The 10838-nt window shown below is 38.5% G+C and overlaps 1 long non-coding RNA gene and 1 pseudogene across 1 annotated transcript; one reads left to right on the top strand and one right to left on the bottom strand.

The window, feature by feature from the left end:
- Window positions 1–4810: 4810 nt before the first annotated feature.
- Window positions 4811–7358, top strand: LOC132615886 (uncharacterized). Its single transcript, XR_009572882.1, has 2 exons — window positions 4811–5595; window positions 7057–7358. It is a non-coding gene; the product is annotated as an uncharacterized LOC132615886 (long non-coding RNA).
- A 452-nt stretch (window positions 7359–7810) lies between these two features.
- Window positions 7811–10340, bottom strand: LOC132615106 (cytochrome P450 71D7-like; annotated as a pseudogene).
- Window positions 10341–10838: the final 498 nt, after the last annotated feature.

Here is a 10838-nt window from a genome sequence, read left to right as displayed (position 1 = left end):
GTCTATTCCGTCATTATTCATACTGTACATCCCTTTATTATGTTAGTATTCATGTCTTGCATACTCAGTACATTACTCGTACTGACCCCTTTTCTTCGGGGGCTGCGTTTCATGCCGCACAGGTACACCCAGATGAGCTGAAGTTATTCTAGAGGATATTTCAGCGAAGTTGGCAAGCTCCACTTGCTCCTGGAGTGTTGCCGAGTCCGAGCTTGTATGCTAGGATTTCTGGACTGATGTTAGAGACTTTGCAGACAGAGTCATGGGTGTTGGTTGTCAGTTCTGAAGTGGCTATACCAGCCGATGTGTCATTTGTGTTATGATATAAGTTTCATATGATTACAGTTTTTGTTTGAATTGAGTACAAAGAAAAGAAAAAAAAATCTGAAGGTTTAGCTATATTTTATTTCTTGTTGATGTACGAGTCTAAAGAGGTTAAGTATGTAATATGAGTCAGCGGGTTCACTCGGCTCCGTATATGGGGTCGAGTGCCCATCACAACCTAGTAAGGTCGGGGTGTGACAGGAAGGGATCGCACTGATACTCCGGACGAGGAGCTCGGGCTCTACTTCGTCCCGTAAAGTCCTAACGACGCTCCTCGCCATTTTCTTTGTTTTCTGTCCTTTGTCCGAGGGCCTTTTTCTTTTGGCAACAACAGCAGCAAGGATATGAGATGCACCTGCTGAATCGAACTCGGGTGCCGACGTTGTGGGTTCGGCTGCCGTCTCCGATCTAGGATCCACCAAGCCCTTGGGCAAACCTGAAAATCGAAGACGCAATGAATACGGGTAGTAGAAGATGCAGTGAACACGGGTAGAAGCAAAGTATTACCGTGGTTCTGGGTGACCCATCGGCCGCGTGATAGGTGGCCCCACGTCCGGTCGTCATGGACATACTGGCTAAGGAGTGCAGTGACCCATTCGTTCAGATTCCGGACGACCGGAGGAATCCATCCATTGGCTAATATAAATAAGAAAAGCGGTGAGAAAGTGGGATGGAAGTTTGACAAAACATACAAAAGCAATTACTTAGAGTTCAGGCTTACGCTTGTTGTTCCACGTTTCCGGAAAAGGCATGTAATTGTCCGGAATGATGTCCGAGGTCTTCACCCGGACATATCGCTCCTACCAGCCCCTGTCTCCATCTTCGTCCATTTTCGAGAAAAATGGATTCCGGCTACGCTTTGCGAGTTTTATTATGCCACCCCGGAGCAACCTCGGGGAATATAAGCGTATCAAGTGGGCCAGCGTGAGCTCCTTCCCAGCATTGTTAGCCAACAACCGGAGGCATGCCACGACCCTCCAAACGATCGGACCAATCTGTGCCAAGGTCACGTCATAGGTCCGGCACATGTCCAAGATGATCGGATCGACCGGAGGGTCGAGCTTGAGAGTGAAAGGGTAAGTATACACATATAAAAAACCTTCCCGGTGGTCAGTGACTGATTCACTTGACCCGGGGGCAAAAACTTGAACCGAACGGGTGTCCCACTCGCAATCAGCCTGGACTAAGTCGAGCTTTTCCTCAGTAATGGATGAGGGATATCGCCTCACATCAAACTCCCTATCAGGATACCGAAGAAGGTTTTTCGACCTCAAGATCTTTGTTGAAGTTAGGCTTGGCCGGTATAATGTCCGGGGCAGTGGGCTCGAAGGTGCTCTTTACTTTAATTGGAGATGCAGGGTCGGTTCCTTGAGATGAAACCGAGGGAATATCATGGGAAGTGGTTTCAGACATTTGAAAATATGAAAGGAGGAAGTTGAGTGGATTCAGAAAGGAAGTTAAAAAAGAGTAGGGGAACAGACGGTTCAAGAAATGACAGAGTAAGCAACATTCAAGCAATAGCAGCTAGGAAAGATGGTGGCAAAGTTGCTTCCTTTCACGTGGTATAAGCAATAAATCAGCAACAAACTTGATATGGAGGATAAATTAGATATGGTAAAGATGAAGAAATGCAGCGAAGAGTGAAGATGAAGAGAAATGAATCGTAAAAATGTTTGAATGAAGAGGTGAAGAGCCTTATATAGGCATGGGAATTGAACGATTACCGATGCCGGCCAACCAGGGGGAGCCACGTGTCCCATAATTAATGAGGAATGACCTGAAGCTACGTGCGTTACGGCGGTTGTCAGAGTTGACCATCCGGAATAAGACACGTGGCCGAAGAAAATGGGATGTGACGCAACTGTTCCCGCCAAAAATGAAAAGATAACAACGGGCAAATGGAGTCACCGGTTTCTTGATTCATCCACTTCCCGTTACTCCGATAAATCTACGGTCCGGGAAATGTGGGGACTATCTGTATACGGTAAAAACCGAATATGCGTTAAACCGGTGAGACCCGGAACCGAGGGAAGAATGGGACAAGAACGTGCATGAAGACTTTCGTTCTGAACCGGAGGAACGCCCGGACCGAGGCTAAGGTAAGGCATCATTTGGTCCGGTTTCCTTCATGGCCGAGTTGGTCATTGCCGTTGGTCCGTTTGGTCGTGGCCGTTAGTCCGTTTATTCGTGGTCGTTGGTCTAGGAGATCCGTTGCGCGATTGCCACGCGTCGATAACGTCCTGCCACGCTCAACTGTCAATCGTACGGGTGTCAGACCGTACGGCCAACCTAACCCAACCTAATCCAAGTCAGAGTTTTCTTTATTTTATAGTTTTCTCTTATTGTATGGAGCCCATGAGGCAACACTATAAATAAGGGTCATTGCCCACTTTTAAGGGGTTGGCTCCTTAACATCAAGAACATTCTTTTGTACTAGAAACATATATACAAATCTCTCTCATTATCGTGTGCAATCCGAATTCATTGAGTTCATCCCTATTACATTTCTTCAATCAAGTAACACACATATATTAGTAAACATACAAGTCTATAACAAACCACCAATTATTAGTTGCTTCTTCATAATACATTCATATATTTCTTTTCTCTATCAAAGGGATTCAAGGCATAACCACATATCCTATACCTCATCCACAAATTTAATTGATTATCCAAATTCGGGGTAAACATAAATGATCTAAGGTTAAATCAACAAGTATAAGAGGAAGAAAGCACCTACTAATGTTTCACTGGATGTTAAGAATGAATCCAAGGTAGATAGTGTTTACTTCTATAAAAGAAAATGACACTATCAGAAAGATTGCCTTAGGCTTAAAGCTTGGTTTGAAGAGAAATATACATTAACTGTTTTTGTATGTTTCGAATCAAATTTAGCTAAATTTCCTCATAATACTTGGTGATTTTATTCTAATGTAACTACTCAAATGTCCATTGAGTTGAATTGTCCAGAATACTAAACCCTTCTAAAGTTCTTCTTGCTTGTGAGAAATTGTATGAAGATTCCAATTGAAGGAATGTGAACTTATGACTTGATCTTGGATAATGAATATCACCTTGATCAATTATCAACATTCATATGTTATTTTAATTTCTAGGAATCCGATCCTTTTTTCAAGGTTTGATGGTTTTGGGTTTTATTTTGAATTTGGGCATGATTTTGGGTAGGAGCTAGTGTAATTCACGCATGTGACTTGCCGGAAATTTGTGTCTACCTGTTTAACTTTATACAAAGTGAGGTGCCTACTTGTACACACCCGAAGTTGGAGGGCATATTTGCCAGCTCAGGCCAAGTTTAAGGGCTCGCTTATGTAAAGCGCATAATTAATATTTAATGAAGAACAAATTGATGGACTACCAGATTAAGTCTCAACCTCTATAAATTGGTCCTCCCTCCACCCATTAGGGTTACTACATATTCTCTACACAATTCCCTCACTAATGGCTGTGGTTACGTGAAGTTAGGGCAATGAGGTAGAATCGATGTTTGAGGGCAATGAGGTAGAATCGATGTTTGAGTACGCTTCCGCTTGTGATATTTTCTTCCGCTTCAGGTACGCTCTCTATTAACGTTATCGTGTCCAAAATCCTGGTGTGTATATCAAATTTTATGTGATAGCATGAATGTCTACGCTTAAAATTTTATGTTTACACTACAAGGTGTGTGCCTATAATTGAGTCATATTATAAGGGTGTTTAAATTAATTTACTAAATATTAAACCTCCCTTTTTGCTATGACACGTGTGATTAAATGATAGAAAGTTCAAATATTTGAATTTTCACCTTTCTTCTCTTTATTTCTTTAGCTCGTTTTTGGTCATGCTTTAGAAAGTTCCCGACTTTGTCCTATTCAATGACTTGATAAATTGCATTCTATGCACTGATTTAGTGTTCTTATGCTGTTGTTGTGGCACTAATTCGGTTATCAATTACCAGTGTTGTTGAAACTGTAGAACAATTCTCTGGTCTTTTATCTACTTTCTATTGAAGTAAGATGGATGATCTTATGCCTCTTAATCCTGTCTGAAGCGCCAGAAAATAAGATACTTTTAAACTCTAGTTCTACCTCCAACACTTTTTATTCCACTCCGAGGCTAACGAATAAATCAGGTTATCTTTTTCTTTTTAATTGCAGAATCTTTCCAAGTATGGGATTGACAACTTGCCTGATGAGTTGCTTATTGCCATGCTTTCCTTTTTGCCACGAGGCAGCAAGGACCTGTATTCTCTCATGGCGTTGGAGATACTTATGGAAGCATACAACTTGCAGTATTGAATTTTATAACGACCACACCTTTGAAATTCGGTGAATGAAGCCCTGACATTTCATGAGGGTGCATTTATTGAGCGGTTCAAAGTTGGTTTTGTTTATCCAAGTGTGTCCCCCCCCCCCCCCCCCCCCCCGACAGCAATATTGATTTTATAGTAGGAAGCAAGGCGGAGTCGAATGTGATATTGATTGCTGGATTGGTTTTGCAATAGAAAAGCAGTTCAAAGTGTTTAAACTAAACCTGGCGGCAGGTTATGTATGCCGTGGAGTTGATATGACTTATAGCATTCCTCATGTGCCAATGTTGTTGTCCATTTGTGGCGAGGTTAATTTGCTGAGAGCATTGACTACTCTCAAATCTTTCCGATTTGTTAATGTCCGCATAACACAGGAAGTTGTTGAATTCCTTTTGTCCAACTGCCCTTTACTGGAGGAAGTGTGTATTTCAGCGTCAATTGCTCCTGATAGTTTGAAAGTTGCTTGTTCATCATCTAAGTTAAGGTCCATGGAAATATCAAATTGTGTTGCTTTGGAGACTATGGAGGTTCATGCTTCAGGGCTTGTGTCTTTTACATACATTGGACGTACTATCGAAGTGCCTTTCAAGAAAGTTCCCCTCTTATCTGAGCTAACTATTGGAGGATATTATGCTGATTCTTTTAATTTTGATGCTCACAAGCACTCTAGCTATTGTCGAAATCTAAAGAAGATTAAACTGGAAGTTTCATTTGAGTAGCATACATATACCTTCTCTCTTCTTTTCCTCATTTGTAGTCTGCTTTCATATTCAAATTAAGTTGTTAACATGCATTGTTTCAAATCTTTTTAGTTAACTAGGAAATGCTGGGTGATTCCCGATGTATATCCTCAGCTCTGCCATCTGAAAGAGTTGGAATTGGACATCTCCACAGAAGAGGGTGGCCTTTGCTTCGTCACATTCTTGACTAAGTGTTCTCCTGAGTTGTCAAATTTAACCATCAAGGTGAACGTTCTTGTTGCATATGCTTTTCCTTTATGCCATGCCACTTTCTTGCCTTCTATAAGTTAATTTGGCAAAAAGTCCTAATTATGGTCAACCTAACAAGTTCTTTGAATGATGTGCTGATTGTTTGAACTCTTTCAAACTAATCCAAAGGTGAAGCTACTAGAGAGTACCTACCAAATGAAAGAAAGAACAGAAAGCTTAACTTTCTTAGAAAAGGAAAAGATTTGCTTAATTTCTTTAGTTTTCACAGATTGGCCATTTTTCGACCATCAAGTGGTTGAAATTTGTATTTGTATGAAGAAGTGCCAAATAAGTAGCAATGGGATAGGTCTTTAATTAAATTCTTCGGGACTGTGCTGTTCTACCAGGAGTTTACTATGTAATAATAGTTGCATATTAGACGTCAAATAAAAATTTAGCACTCCCAATTATATATCGGTGATTCAAAGAATGAATATCACATTTGTGTATGCTTATTCATTCAAGAAGTAATTAAAAGAATATGTTATTGTGGACTCTAAAATGTGGGGTGTTGCCTTTATGAGGTTATTTACATCCTAGATGTTAACGCACCATCATCGCCTTAACACTTGTAATGATGAGCAGGTCTAACCATATATTGTTTGCATTTGAAATGTTGGTGGAATAACAAAGAGTAATAATTGAATGTTAAATAAGTCTGTTTTATTCCCAAAGTATATAGTCCTATATGAGAGCTACCAAGAACACCATTTGAAGAGGGTTCAGAGAATGGTTAGTTTATCTTGGTATGCACTTGATGGAGTACTACTGAGAACGAGGAGTAAGTTGCAGTGCAGTTGAAATAATTGCATTCTTGACCGATGTGGTATTACTATGTGGATGAAGCAAAATGTTTTTTATAGTTCACTTGCTGAGGGCATGTTTATGTCCCATTAGGAAAATAACATCTTTAGGGGAAAGTGTCAATTTTGTAAGTGTATTCACTAGAAATTGTTCTGCCCATTTCATGGTTTAATGCATCTTTACAGTCTCACAATTACGCCCTTTTCTTCTTTGTGTCAGTTATTCTACATTTCAGGCATGAGATAGCTGTAAGCTAAAATCCATCTAGCAATTTGTAGAGCTTTTCAAAGGTTGTTTAGTTAAAAAAATGGTATCCTCAGTCTTGCTTTGATGCCATCTTTTTTCGTTTTCCTATTCAAGACTAGCTTCTCTTTTCTTCTTCTAATTTCTTCTTCTAATTCTTCTTCATCCTTTTTTCCCTGGCGTGATTGAGGGGTAACTTGGATTTTGCTTACCTCATTTTGATACTGCGTTGACTATTTTACATGTGAATTTGATGCTGAGAATTGCTTCCGCCGAGTATATCCATATTCCATTACCAGAAGCTACTACATTCTATCACAAATGTCTAGAAGTGGTGAAGTTGGTTGGTATATTGGGTGTTCAAGTGATTATAATCTTGCTTTACTTTAGGTGCGAATTTTCCAATCTCTTAAGAAGATGATCATTGACACAGAGGGAGATCTTCTGCTTCATTACTGATCAACAAGAAGGCAATCATTGAGTGTGCTGAGCACCTGAAAGCAAATTTACCTCCCGGAGCTGAATTGTCGACATGTGTTCCTGGTTTTACAAAGAAGCTGGATGTCCCCAAATGGTTTTAAACGTGCAAATTTATCATGACTTGCTTATTTTGCTACTTAAAATTTTCAGTATTTTATTGGCAAATTTGGTGGATAGGTTATTTAATTTGATGAATTTTCACTCTTTTCTTATGAAGCTATGCTGAACTGCCTAAGTTTTCAAGTTACTGCTGTTTCTGATATCTTAATTGATAGCATTTTATAACTGATTTCTGTTGAATATGGGGATACATTTTTTTTGCACAAAGTGGAGAGTTATTTACAATATTTGCATGGTGCAAATTGACACACATATTAGTTAGTACCCTAATAACTTGCAAGTCCTTTTCAATCTGTTCTAGAACTTATTTAGAGAACAAGTTAGAGTTATTGCTATCGTTCTTGCTCTCTTGTATTCATTTTCATTGGTTCTACTTTTCTTTTTTAGTATGACTAAGTAGAAAATGAGCACGAACTAGTAGGGATCTTTGTGTTTGATTAAACTGACCAAAAACATTATTCGACAGACTAGCCCTGAGACTAACTGTCACGATACATTCTTACAGTATTTGATAAAAGATGCATGCTCTAGAAACCGATAAAACCTAAAACACCAAAAGAAAGATGGCACGGTAGTGAGGATAACAGAGGAAATTTAAAGAGTTGATATCATTAAAATTACTATCGACAAGGTTGATAAGGAGTCGCAATAAAGTAAAGATCACCCTTTCTCGCAGTAGTTATTCCAGCCAATTCAGTCAAGTCCAAGTCACTTGGTTTGATTCCAGGTGGGAGTTTCCAATCGAAGTGATAAAGCAATTGAGCCAATGGCAAATAAACATTAGCTAAACCAAATGATATCCCGGGACAAATCCTCCGTCCACCACCAAAGGAAAGATATTCAAATTATTACCAACAAAATCCACAGAGCACTGCTCAAATCTCTCTGGCTTAAAGCTTTCAGCGTCATCCCAATATTTTGGATCTCTTCCCAATGCCCAAACATTAACCATAACTTTGGTCTTTACAGGAATAGTATAACCATTTATATTCGTCTCCTCCCTACATTCTCTTGGGACCAAAAGTGGAACTGCTGGATGAAGTCGCATAGTTTCTTTAATGACTAACTTCAAGTATTTCAGCTCCTCCATATCATTTTCATCGAACGTTTCTTCGTCTCTAAAGGTTTCTCGCACTTCTCCTTGAGCTTTCACAAATATACTTGGATTTTTCATCATTTCAACCATAGCCCATGCGGTTGTTGTTGATGAAGTTTCTGTTCCGGCAGCAAACATGTCCTACAATTAATGGCCAAGTTACAATATTAAATTAATCAGCACATGTGCGCTATTTCCATTTCTATACTCTTTTTTTATTATTGCACATGCTTTTTCCTCATCTAACTTTTTTGACTAACTAACTTTTACGCCAGAACTTTTGTAAATCTGTTACGCATCAAAATATCAGTTTTGGCAGAATCATTGTCAGCCTCTTAAACTTATCAGTGAATTTCATTTAGACACTCGAATTACAGTATGTTCCGATTGAGAACTTGAACGTATGATAAAGGCGTCCTATTAGACACTTGCGACTCAAGATTTTGAAAAGCTTTGCTTGTGTTCTCAAGCATACTGTAGATAAATTGACCACTTAAAATATATGTCACATCCTTATATATATTAATCTCAATAAGCCATAAAATCTCATGCATGTTCCAGATATTCTTAGTTATTAGGGAAAAGGGCCAAATTTACCTCTGTACTTTGAGAAAAAGTTTAAACCTTTTCTCAAAGTACAGGGGTAAATTTGACCCTTTTCCCTAGTTATTAGTAATTAAAAGCTATGGCAATGGTCAATGGATATGCTTAAGTAATAAGTAAGAATAAGCATGTTGTTCAATACTTACAATAATAACAGATTTGATATTGTCGTTGTTAATTGGAAATTGAAGACTTCCATCATTCATAAGTCTTAGTAGGACATCAATTAAATCTTCACCTCCTAAGGCATCATCACTCTTGCGAGTTGCAAGATTCTTCTTGTGCTCATTGATAACATCCTCAACAATTGAATCTACCTTACGGTGGGCATCTAGAAGTTTCCGTTTCGCTCCGCCAAGAACGTGAAGAAAGTTGTATGAAGGGAAAATGTCAGCCACATCAAAGCCTTCTGCTAAGCTCATTACTTCTCTAATTAGTTTTATAAATATGTCTTGCTCCTTTAGTACTTGCCCAAATGCTGATCTACATGTCATGGAACTTGTGAACCAAATTATCCTTTCAGCAAAATTAACTGGCTCACCAGAGAAGAAGAAGATTGGATAGAGTCAATGAGACAAACAACTTCATCGTGCCTGATCGAGCTGAATGACCGGACATTCTTTACACTCAGAACTTCCATGACACAGATTTTATGCGTTTGTCTCCAGGTGAATTTATTCACCTGTTAGGATAGAATCTATCAGGTGTCATGCCAAAGCCAACAAAACAAACCTTGAACGCGACGATAAATATTATAGTAGAGAGAAATATATTAGGATTAACCTACATATGAGACATTCAGGTTTACATTCTCCCCCTCAACAAGTCTCTTTTAAGCTTAAATTGAGAAGGAAAGATCCTAATTTTTCTTCCAAAAAAAATAAAAATGGAACGGCCAAATTTTCCTTTTAGGAGAGGTAAAACCAATTACGGTGCATGTTTTGTCCTATAAGAAAAAATAAAGTTCTATTATAGTGAAAAAAATAGGGGAAAAGCCTAACACTCACCATAGGGGCTAAAGGCGATATCGCGCCTGTTATAACAGATAATGTCCATGGCCAAGAGTTGAGGCCTAGATGCAAAAGCGAGGTCATGACATTTTAGTATTTGTTTAGCCATCTCAGAAGAAGTAACAACAACTGCAGAAACTTCACCAAGCTGAAGGTGCATGAGCGGTCCGTATTTTTTTGGCTAAATCTCTAAGGACGCGGTGTGGAAGTCCACCAGCCATATGATGCATGCTTCCTATAAAAGGAAGTTTCCATGGACCTGGAGGCAATTTTTTTGTTTGGCTGTTGGTGTTTTTTTTCCATTTCCATAACAAAAATATGAAAGATAGAAAAAGGAAAATCGAAATCAAGCTGAAGAATTGCATTTTGGGAGGGTTGTTCAGTTCTATGCATGGTTCTTCAAAGCTCGATTGAGTGTGCTGTTTTATAAGCTTCTGGTTTGGCAAGAAATGGGATATGTACGTAAGGCCAAATCTAATAGTGATATTTTTTCAGCAACTTTTGTTTGTCAACATCTGATCAAGACTTTGTTTATTATTATTCCCTCTGTCATAATTAATGTGAAGGTGTTACTATTTGGGGAGTCAAACAATTTTTTTTTACTATAATTTTCTCAAATTTCTTAAAAACATTTTAAATGATTAACTATGTTGACTTGTGGTAATTTTTGTGTCGTTTTCAAATATGTAAATTTTATACTCTATTAAAATATTTGAAGAATCTATACCTAAATTAATGATCAAAATTATTAAATGTTTTGATCTTCATACTCTGAATATCTTCACATAAATTGGGACGGAAGGAGTATTGATCTTTATTTAGAGTAAAAAATAAGAGTCAAAGTAATTCAGCTCGCTCAAAGA

Source organism: Lycium barbarum, chromosome 10 (genome assembly GCF_019175385.1).
Source record: "Lycium barbarum isolate Lr01 chromosome 10, ASM1917538v2, whole genome shotgun sequence".
Classification (NCBI taxonomy): domain Eukaryota; kingdom Viridiplantae; phylum Streptophyta; class Magnoliopsida; order Solanales; family Solanaceae; genus Lycium; species Lycium barbarum.
The sequence above is the reverse complement of the archived record's forward strand: the minus strand, read 5'-3'. Positions and strand labels throughout refer to the sequence as shown.